Genomic DNA, 11,100 nt, shown 5'->3' with positions numbered 1-11,100 from the left:
CTATAGACGTGTACAGTGCTGCGTAAACTTTGCTTACAGTATAGGGCAGTCTTTCTGTGTTTATTGCCACTGAAGGTGTGTTTAGTGCTGTTTTGGGTGTGCATAATACTGTTGTAGGGGTCATAAAGTGCTTATACAGTACAGTACATACAGTAGTTTGTAAGCTAACCCTGATGTTGCTGTGGTTTGGTCCTTTTGTTTTAATAAGGCTACAACCACTGTAAATCTGAGCAGGGGCGATTCTAGGATCAGACCTTTAGGGGGGCTCAGCCCCTAATGAGAATGTGACATGGATATAGTCCCTTGAAAAAGTGTTAACCCCCCCTGCTAAATGAGTAATTCCATTATCTGATCATCTCTGAGCTAGCTACTGAACAACGTCAGACAGTTTTTGAAACTCTACGTACTATGATGATGATGGAACTAAACCTGACACTTTATAAGTCAGAGTAATAACGACCAATTTAACACAATGTTCTAACATTCAGCAATTTTAGTTGCTTACGGTTCAATTTGGGTTCTAATCTGCACCATGGAATTACCAACTTCTTCTCTGGGGACTACCAACGTTAAACATCACAACCGCACTCCTGCTCTCCCTCTGACAGATTAGATAGAGACTCAGCCAAAGGCGGGAGTCTGGCACAACCACCTCTGACTGGCCAACACTAAGTTTCTGTTGACCCTTTTCTTGACTGGGTTACAGGTGCTTGAGCCCCCCCTAAAAAGGGTCTAAAATCTCCCATGAGTCTGAGAATAGTGGATATTGGTTGTGACTGAACACCCCTTACATTCACCTTGAAGAGAAGTAAAGTAGTGTCACTCGCACTTCCGTGAACAGCCTGTCTGAAGTACTTGACTATAATTGCCTATACACAGAACCTTTTGAAAGGACTGAATTCATTTTTCTTGTTGCATTAAAGCATTGTCCTCTGGTCTCCCCTTATTCCTCCATCTGTAGAACTCATTCCATCTTGCTTCAGGGGCTTTTCTACTTTATCTGAAGGATTACAGGCCACTGCTAAATCATAGAACCTTATCCTTCTATGCATCTCCCTATGATAGCTTTTAGTTTTACTGTATGTAGTCCCTTGGACAGTTCTGAACTGTGTTGAAATTCTCCCCCTGTCAAAATGACGGCTTGTTTTCAGAAGTAGGGGAGAGATTATGAAATGGCAGTTTTTAAGATGGCAAAAAAATGCAAGGCCCTGTCTGAAAAGAAACCTCTGGCATGAAAATAGTTTTTGACATCTTTGTGAGTCGCAACAATTCAGTAAGATTCTAATAATGACACGGGTGGATGTGTCGTGTCGCACTCATTATTTCTGAGGTGGTTGATAATACACATCAGAGCTCCAGGGAGGGTGATTATTTCATCACAATTTCCTAGAAATGAAAACAGCATTTTGAAAAAAAAAAAAAATATAGACAAAAAATGTTCCAAACCATTTGCTATTGTTATGCTAAATATTCTTCCAGATGTGTCAGTATGTGGCATAGCTTGTTCAATCACTGCACACTGCCGAAAAACCGAGAGGATGAACATTAAGCTTATCGTGGGAAGATAAGAAAGTTGCTGCAATGAGGGCCATACTTTTTGCTATCTAAGTTTCTTTAGTATTTCTCAGCTTTTTATTATCCAGTAGGGCGTTCAATATTAATCAATAATTTAATTAAATCTGATACGGTATCCTTCCTTTACCTCTCTCTCTAACAACTGAGAAACCGTTCTGGTTGAGATGCACACCGGAGACATTTGTTGTTTGTTAGGATCCTGACCTGAAAGACCTGTGAGAAGATAATATATACTTTATTGTCCCCAAGGGGATATTTTGCTTGAAGAAGGTAGTCTGCACAGCATCAACGGGAGAATATATTTATTGGTGTGGAGGGATGATTAGTCAGAATGTCTCTGAACCATGTCAGTTATCTTGTCATGGAGGGATCTGGGATGGAATGATGGGTCAGTGTCAGCGTCTTTGCAGCGTCTCTACTGCAGATGCAAAGAAAAAAATGTGTTGAAATTACTGCAGATTAGAAATTTAAATCAATATGATGCACCTGTCTGCTGGAGAAGGAAAAGCTGAAAATGAGGCAGAAATCAGGTACTGGAGGGTGGAGGCTGAAATGGTACCAAGGGGGGCAAAGGGGAGCGGTGTGATCTGTTACCAAAACAGACCCATTCAGGCGAGTGTTTGATTGGGAAATGTAGAGAGCGACTTCACGGTAAAAATTAAATATGATACTGATAGAATTTTGAGAAGTTTGAGATTCAGATCGCTAATCTGTGTCAAATAGGAATCAAGTTCTTGCCTTCTCTCTAGATAGATGGAGCAGATCACGTCATGGTAAATACGTGACGTGATCTAGAAACCTACTGATAATAAGATATGTCTCGCTTAACTGGGGATCTGCAGATTTAATGACCACACTGAGGCTTTCCCTGGTGGCAATCTTTTTGTCTCACTCGGGGGATGGTAGGATGAGGCTCAATAGATTTATCTCTTTAAAGCTATAGTGCGTAGTTTTTGTCTCCCCCATGAGGAATTCTAAGTAATGACAACAAAACTGTTGGCCCATCCATATGATACAAGCCTTCCGTGGTCGTGAACCACCCCCACCCCTCCTCCACCCCTCCTCCACGCAGTTGCTTGTAACTTAGTCTCACATTACCAGACCTTGCTCCACAGCGCTGCAGAGGAGGGTCTGGCTAGTCCACACAGAAATCCGGGATGGGAGAAAAACGTGCTCTCGTTTAATAGCATTTCTTTAAACCCATCACAATCGCCTTAGGTGGTGCTAAGCGCCGAGTGGAGCCACGGTGTGCTGCAAAATAGCCTCGGGAAGGAACTTGTTTTGGTGGAACGTGTGTATGTTCAAAGGTTGCTTTAGTCGTGCAACAGAAAACTCAGATTGGACAGATAGTCTAGCTAGCTGTCTGGATTTACCCTGCAGAGATCTGAGGAGCAGTTAACCATAGTCTTCATGAATCCACCAGAGTTTAAAATTCCAACACAAAGAGAGTGGAAGGTAATGGGACATCTGAAAATGGACATCCGAAAAGAGTGACATCCGGCGGAATTTCCAGCAGAACGAGAGCAATCCCGGGAGTGGAACGTCGTGGATATAGACTACTTGTAACCAAGGAGGACACGGCGGATAAAAAAAAAAACTAATTATCTTTGCTCGATTTTCTGAACACAGTTATACTGAGAAATACAGAGAGAGTTTTGTGGAGCTGATAGTCTTAATTAGCTTTGCATCAACTCATTTGGCAATGGCTTGAATGTAACGGACGTTCATTAATATAAAAAAGTAACGCACTAAAGCTTTAAAGGATTTTTGACCTGAGACAAGCAGATATGTTTGCTGCTTGAGGAATGTACGGTCTACTAAGTGGAGGGGCTGGGATGACCAGGAGGATGTTGAGCGGCTTGAGTCCTAGTAGATGTGAAAGGCTGGTTGAACACGGAGGCAGGTTCACATGGAGGCCTGGGTGGCAGCGAGCTCGCTGTTGATGCATTTTCCAGATCCTAAGATCTAGAGCAGCAGGTAGAGGAGAGCACTGAGTTATTCTCAGTATACAGAAAGCGCCACAAGCAGGACAAAACTAGAAATCAGGACACAACTAGAAATCCAGAGACACAGTTAAATAACTATCTTGGCCTTTGCAGTGCCAGTGGGCAGCCCTATCTTGGCCTTTGCAGTGACAGTGGACAGCCCTGTCTCTCATGTAGGGTTTTTAAATAGGTACACCCTCCCTGCACTTTTTCCCGTTGCAATGAGAGCGCTTGCAGTGCCACCATCAAGCATCCCAGAGGGTCTTAAGCCATGGTGGAATCATTATAAGGCCACGTTGTGTTTGGCTCAGGGACAGGACTCATCAAATCTCATACTTTGCAAACGCAACAATTTGTAAAAAGAATATTCTGCGAACAGGCAGAGAGACAGACAGGGGCAGAATTTAACAAAATTTGATGTTGTGATCTGGCTGGCAGTATTTCAGTGTTTAAAAGTGTATTTTTTACTTGAGAAGAAATTAAGATATAAATAAACCCTAAATAAAGCTTTTTGTCATTTATTTCACTGAATATCAATAATTATAATACTACTACTAATATAATTGAGGGTGTGGCGGGATTGACTTGACTCAGGACTTGCCTTGCCTTAACTTAGGACTCGACTCGACTTGACATAACCTGTGACATGACTTCACATAACTTGTGACTCAACTTGGCAAAACCTATGACGTGACATGGCCAAGACAAAATGACTTGGGACTTGCACCAAATGACTTGTTACATCTCTGACATTTAGCATGAACACGGATTGGCCATCCACAAAAAAAAGTGACATATTTTTCTTTCTATGTAGCCCTACATTCAATAAGCGTGAAACATTCAATAATTTGGATATGCAGTATGAAAACATGCATTATTTTATCCCTAGTCACTGTTATAGTTTCTTAATAAATATATCCATTATTCATGGCAGTTTAAATTGTGGCACAGAAGAAAGCTTTCCCTGTCTTGAAAGCAGTAGCAGTGTATTTCCAAGTTGCTCTTAACTAACTAGGTGCATTCCCCCAGGTCTTAAAGGAATACTTTGGTGTGATAAGAAAAAGCGCAGTAGAGACACTTGCTTTGCAAAAGTTGGAATGATAAAGTTTTTTATGCAGAGAAAAAAAGGATTTCATAAATTAGAGCACAGTGAAGCCGCTATGAGCACATGAGCATATGAGAGTACCTTCTGAAAATGACTCGCCTGTGGGATAAAGGAGGTGGGTGCAAGTTTTTGTTTTCTACATCTCCGACAGAAAGCTTACAATAGCTGCACTAACAAGCAGACTTGTTTACCAGCCCTGAGGAAGGCCTTGTCAGAACACAGGAAGGACAGTTTTGGTCCCGTAGCTTGGCCTGTGAACGCATGGTCGACTGTGAGGCGTCTGACGTAGCATATCAAATACAGGCGAGGCCCAGGGGAACTGGAATCGGCGTGCTGCCACTTTAGGCACCTGTCCAAATGCCTGGCACACACTCAGACAGTTTAGAGGTGCTCCTCATACCGAGGAGAAGATAAGCAGTGCCAGGAAACAAACTGCAGCAGAGATGAAAAAAACGCCAACACACTTAGTGAAATTCAACCTATATATGATATCAAGCAGAGGAGAGGGAGCACAGCTTGGAGAGTGTGAAACATCCCCATACATCACAGGCAGAGCAGGGAGAGTTGTAAGTGAAGTTCCATCAATTACTCTGAGTGTTTGCTTCGGACTAGTGAATTTACATCCCTGCTCTCTAGCTCAGTGGAGCTCTTGTTCATAATCTGAATTTGAATTGAACAGAACGGTTATTATCTGATAGTGGTACAGTGTTGGAAACAAACTTAAGAGCATATTTAGATCATTAGCAATAGTAACCGGGTTAGGGGTCATTAATCTAATTCACTATTCAAATCATTGATATTGGTTCAAAGTTACGTACAAAACAAATCCACAGCATTACAATGAGAATGAGTTAATCATTCATACTCCTTGGTTGGACTATTGATTCATACAAATGATTTGGAAGCTTAACTAAAATGTCTTAAGATAAGTAATAATAAGAATCCTTCTAACAAGTACTGTGTGCCAGATATATCTTATTCCTCTGTGACATAGACCACAGTCTACATGTCCTGAGAATAGCCATGGACTTTGTATCACATTTATACTACTACATATTAAAACACACACACACACACACACACACACACACACACACACACACACACACACACACATATACGTTGAGACTACATTTGAAAGGGATAGTGGGGATTTTGGGAGGAAGGATATTCTTTCTGTGTGGAAGGCAGGCTCCTGAAAAGAACAGGACAGTATATGTAACAAAATATGACGGAACAAAAGAAAAAGTAGGCTGGGCAAAAGGTGTCTTGTAGTCAAATGGGAAAACATTACCAGTTTTTGAGCTAGAACTTCAGTTCATGTTGGCTCAGTGAAGACATTTTAGTGGCAGTTTGCAGATGGAGTTCAAGATAGAGTTAAAGATTATAATATAATAATGTAGTTCTCAAAGTTGAATTTGAAGGTGTAGATAAAGTTGATGCTGGTTTGCAATCATAAAGGGAAGAAATGCTTCTCAGTTGAATGTATGAATTAATAATAATACTAATAATAGTAATTAGTATAATAATAATAATAATAATAATAATAATAATAATACGTAATATATTGTGGCAATGTGGCATCTTCCCAAAATGCACACCCATGAAGACCATGAAGGATTGCCTCCATGAGTTCTGATGTGGTTGATAGTGAAGAGCCAGGTGGATGAAGAAATCTGATAGTCATGGTGTCAATGGGGGTCTTTTCAAAACAAATCTAGTTGTAGCCTTGCAAATTGTGACCCTGCAAGATCCTCAGTCATTGCCACATCTTACAGTCTGTGACCAAAAACTCTGACATTATGGCAGATTTTCGAGATGGTGTCAGACTTTAGTCTTTTCAAAGTCTTTTCAGAGTCTTCTAGTGTATGGTAGACATTACATGCAGCCCAGACAAGCCGAATTCCAGCTTTAGCTGTGATTCGTTGTTGTGCTTCAAGATGCATGAGAGGAGTGGGTACTTAACAAATGACTGATTGGAGGAGCTAATTTAGTGAGCATGCCAACATGACTGAAATTAGGCTGATAAGGGATTCATAATATCATTTTTGGTTTATTGCCCAATCACATCTAGCAGTCTGTTGTCAAGTAACTCATCATCATCTTTTCATTATCTACTTTATAGTCCTCAAAGTTGTGCAGGGGCTACGTATTGGCCATTTATTATCTAGATTGTTCTGGATTAGTTGCCTCCTCAGCCACAATTTGGTGTATTGTGTTCGTAAGTGTTAAAGATGCATCTATTTATAAGGCATGGTTAGGTATATGGAACTGAAGCTGCTTGATTCATTGGAGGAAGATCACCATGGTTAAAACAAAGCAATGTTGTGTGTTGGTCGGGATACAAATTATAGGTGCGTTCAGAGCAGGCAAATTTAAACTATATCAGAATCAAAATAAGATTTATTGCCAAAGTAAGTTTTCACTTGCAGGGGATTTGCCTTGGTCTGTTTGGTGCACACAATAAACATATTATAAGGAAATAAATAATAAAGGAAAAGTACTGCAACATTTTCAAGAGATGCAATTTAGCTTGGTGCAGTAGCACATGGTGTAAGAAACATTAGCATTTTATATCCAAAATAATTGAACTCTTAACAACTAAAACAATGGTCATGGTCACCAGCAGTCTTTTTTTCTAACTTTAAATTTGACAGTAGCAGTTTTGGTTAAATATTACAAAATGGAGTTGTGAATTCATTATAAATACACTTGACTTACAATCAGATTTGGTTTGATTTTGTTAGAAGCTGAAAAGCAATTAACTGGAAAATAGCCTGGAGCGTAGCTACTCTAACCAGGCACCTGTAGCAGGCAACACATTAGCATTGTCTGCATTGTTTACTGATTGACCTTCCCATTTGCACCTGCCTTTAATCAAGCACCAATTAAAACTCTGATTAGCATCTGAGAGCTTGCCCATTAAATGGTTCTTGATTACAAAGTAAAGGCAAGATTAGTATGACAAATGGATGATTGTTTTATAGAGAATAAACCTTTAGTATATATACCTCTTAGTAGAAGTTCATGTTATAAAAACATAGAACAAGACAAATATGTAGTATGTAGTATGTTTGCAACAGATGTGCAATGAAGGCAATTCAGGTTAAGGTTGCTTTTAGCCTGTATTTGTTTACATTTTGGCAAAGTGGCACCATACTCATTTATTTTTTAGCAAGACCTATGACTTTTAATTAACCTCGCCAGTTGCTGCTTTTATTCTCCAGTGTTTATGCTTTTATCTGTCTTTTAAATTGATGTGTTTACCCTGTAGCACTTTGTAGCACTGTAGCACAGATGTTTTAAATGTAAAGTGCGTTATAAATAAAATGTATTATTATTGTTATTATTATTATTAGAAGTGTGCCGAATGAATTATTAGCAGTTCCTGTTTGCAATGAACCCAGGGATGTAGAGACACTAACTAGGTTACTTTGATACCGAAGAAAACTTAAAAACGTGACGACTCTCAGGCAAATTCTTGAGTTATACGGAGTATCTTTTTTTCTATGATGTCTAAGCAGATTTTTGGACGTTTATTTGTGTTGGATATAGTAGATATCATCATAGAAAAGTCACTGTGAATCTAAAAATGTCATGTCTGTGTGTTCAGATTTGCCTGAGTTTTGACCGAGGAGTACAATTCTTTGACGCAAACTGCTGCAATCAGGCGCTAATGGTTTTTAAAGTACCTTAATTGCCTGCAACTGCTGACTGTGTTGATAAGCGGGCCAAACTACAATAACTAATTTCCCTTTTTTTTTCTTTTAGAACACCAGCATACACCTGTGCCTTTCACCTCATGCAGTATCTTTGTCTGCTGTGTGCTCAATTATTCATCAGTTTATTTTCATACCGACACATACTCCATGTTCCACTTACCTTGAGATGAGAGTTCTTTTAGCAGATTAGAGATCAAGACAGATAATCAACAGCAAGCAAGACCGCAGCCAAACCTAAAATGTCTCAATTGATTTCGAGGCAGGTGCACGAGTGCCAGTGATGATTACCTCAACAATCTTAACGTCAGCCCATCCTCTTCACACTAGCCACACTCCAATCACTGGGCTTTCACTCTCAAGGAGTGGTGGGATGGTCCCTTAGATCAGAGCTAACAGCGTACACTTCAAAAAGAAAAAAGAGACAGCAGGCTTTTAGAGCACCGGTTCCTGGATGACTAAGCTGTAACGAAAATCAGTGCTACGCATGCAGAGACAACTGGAGGCTGCAGAGAAACCCTGTGCTGGCTGTAAATGTTCCCCCAAGGGCAGGAGAAGGAGTGAGGGTATTGTAGATCTCAACTCCAGGGTGCTGATGTATCAGGAGCCCCGCTGGCTTTCAGTCCTGAATATGAGCTGTGGGACCTGAAATCTAATTGGTATGCAGGTGATGCATGAGCTGAACATTACATTGTGTGGGTTGGGCTGGTGTGTGTGTGTGTGTGTGTGTGTGTGTGTGTGTGTGTGTGTGTGTGTGTGTGTGTGTGTGTGTGTGTGAGAGACATTGTTCAATCATACCCAAGCACATGTGGAAAGACAGCAACAGGGAGCCTGAAAGGCTGCGAGGGAAATCAAAGAAAAAAAAGAAATAGCCACTCAGAAAGTCTGTAAAACTGAAAGAGGTGAGAGCGGCAGGGGATGAGAAATGCATTTGCTTCTCTATTGAATAGTGCATAACTTGAAAAAGCTGGGTAGAATGGGCAGGTACTCACATTTTGACAAGCACTTTAACATTTCTACATGTCAAGACAAGTAATTGTGGTTACATAAAGTGGGAATCTCTGCGTACTCTGCAGTACAACTGGAAAAGGACTATCACCTATTTTTGAATGCAAAATGTTTCTCTGGAACTATCACCAATAATTAGCTAAATGAATAGTAGAATAGATGGACTGCATTTATATAGTGCCTTTATCCAAAGTGCTATTTTTCTTCTTCTTTGAAATCAATCATTGAATTAGCTAATATTCAAACACTTGTCAGCTGTTTGGAAGGCAGCTATGCTAGTTACTACGCCAACCAATGCACATGGACACAGTTGCAAGTGAATTCACCCAGGGCAGCTGGAACTGAGGCGAAGATTCATCTGCCTTAATTAAAAAATGTTCAACTTCAGGAAAGAAATTGCAGTTATCACAAGGTGATAACTTGGAAATTACATTAAAGCAATAAGTGCGTAGTTTCTGTCTCCCCCATGAGGAATTCTAAGTAATGACAACAACACTGTTGGTGCATCCACATGATACAAGCCTTCTGTGATCGCGCACCACCCCCACCCCTCCTCCACGCAGTTGCTAGTAGCCAAGGAGGACACAGAGGATTAAAAAAACATGATGGATGTTTCTGCACGGGAAAGTTGCCGGAAGCCACAATCTTCTGAACATAGCCATACTGACAAATACAGAGAGAGTTGTGTGGCGCTGATAGTCTTAATTAGCTTTGTAGCAACTCATTTGGCAATGGCTTGAATGTAACAGACGTTCATTAATATCAAAAAGTTACGCACTAAAGCTTTAATGTAAGTGCCTTTATCTAGTCTCATTTTGTCAGGTATCAGGATCTCTGTGCTCTAGCTCTCCATGGTTGATGATGCCTTCTTACTATATTTATAGCTGTATTTGGAGTTTCATTACAGAAAGCAGTATAATATGATTGTAACCCTAATTGCTTGGAATGACCATGTTACTGACTGTGTGATGTGGCAAACAAATAACGTACATACTCAAGCAACATATGGCATGTGTGTGGAAAGTAGTGGGAGAAAAATGTGTGCAATTACACACACAATGCACTATAATTTCATATTTTTAAATACTACACAAGGTTTGGCTACATAAGCCATGTAAATTACGATGGCTGGCTCCTGGTTTGGGTATTTTTACTTTGTACACAGTAGCACAGGGCAAAGTATCCATATGTCAACTTAGGCTGTTCCAGTTTGGACAGAAAAGAAGGGATTGATCAAACGGAGTGATGCACCTGGCCTACTGGTCTATGCAGACACAGATGTGCCCCTAATACCTAATACAGACCATTCCAGCATCACATTATCCAGAGAAGCTGTCCACAGTTGGGCATTTCTGTCAAAAAAAAATTCTCCTCTCTCCCTTTATTCACACTCACCCCTTTCTCACACACTGACAAACCTATAATTACTCTCTTAACTGACACATAAACATACACACACAGGCTCCAGTTTTATTGTAGTTACCTGCCTTTAGGTGCTTTGAGCTGCTCTGAAAGCAGACCACCTTCAGGAAGTGAACTCTGTCTGAAAACAACAACTGGGCCTGGCTGAGCTCGGAACCAACTGTGAGTTCACATTGTATTAACCTCTTTGCTGGTTTCAAGATGGCCTCTTGGCGAGTGGGGTCATCCCCTATCTGGAGGGCCTGTGTTCAATTTTCGATGCAGCTGTGCCTATGGAGCAGCAGAA

At 40.5% G+C, this 11,100-nt stretch overlaps 1 long non-coding RNA gene across 1 annotated transcript; it reads right to left on the bottom strand.

Moving 5' to 3' along the window:
- Positions 1–1,862: 1,862 nt before the first annotated feature.
- Positions 1,863–8,982, bottom strand: LOC116065793. The gene is made up of 4 exons (XR_004108814.2): positions 8,548–8,982; positions 3,348–3,540; positions 2,062–2,162; positions 1,863–1,993 (listed from the first exon to the last, which is right to left on the bottom strand). It is a non-coding gene; the product is annotated as an uncharacterized LOC116065793 (long non-coding RNA).
- Between the last annotated feature and the right edge of the window lie 2,118 nt (positions 8,983–11,100).

The sequence above is a fragment of the Sander lucioperca genome, chromosome 18 (genome assembly GCF_008315115.2).
Source record: "Sander lucioperca isolate FBNREF2018 chromosome 18, SLUC_FBN_1.2, whole genome shotgun sequence".
Taxonomy (NCBI): domain Eukaryota; kingdom Metazoa; phylum Chordata; class Actinopteri; order Perciformes; family Percidae; genus Sander; species Sander lucioperca.
The sequence above is the reverse complement of the archived record's forward strand: the minus strand, read 5'-3'. Positions and strand labels throughout refer to the sequence as shown.